This window comes from Acyrthosiphon pisum, chromosome X (assembly GCF_005508785.2).
Source record: "Acyrthosiphon pisum isolate AL4f chromosome X, pea_aphid_22Mar2018_4r6ur, whole genome shotgun sequence".
Classification (NCBI taxonomy): Eukaryota; Metazoa; Arthropoda; class Insecta; order Hemiptera; family Aphididae; genus Acyrthosiphon; species Acyrthosiphon pisum.
Window position 1 is genome coordinate 23,085,645 of NC_042493.1, and position 462 is coordinate 23,086,106.

Genomic DNA, 462 nt, shown 5'->3' on the forward strand with positions numbered 1-462 from the left:
GCTTTGTTTATCACCATAGAAACGAATAAAAAATAATAATATTTTAATATTAATTCAACTTACATGATAAAATAAATAATAACAAAATATAAAATATCCGACTGACAAATCGTCTCCGCTCAGAATCGTTTTTCTTATACAATGATATTATATCATTGAATTCAAGTCTAATACAACCATTATACAATGACCCACTTGTAATCTACTGTACAGCAGAGCGACATCCACTTACCTGCATTTTATATTTTCACCCTCGATTGTTTTCAAAATTCAACTACTGTTTATAGATCAATATAATATATTATACGATCATTTTTGATCCTCTCGATTCCGATGACGCGGTATACGCAAATATTTACTTGTGCTCATTGAAAAAGTTAACTTTTAGTAGATTGGTCACACTCCAAGTATACACGTATTATTCTTGATATTTAAACAATAATATTGTCATTTTGACACGTG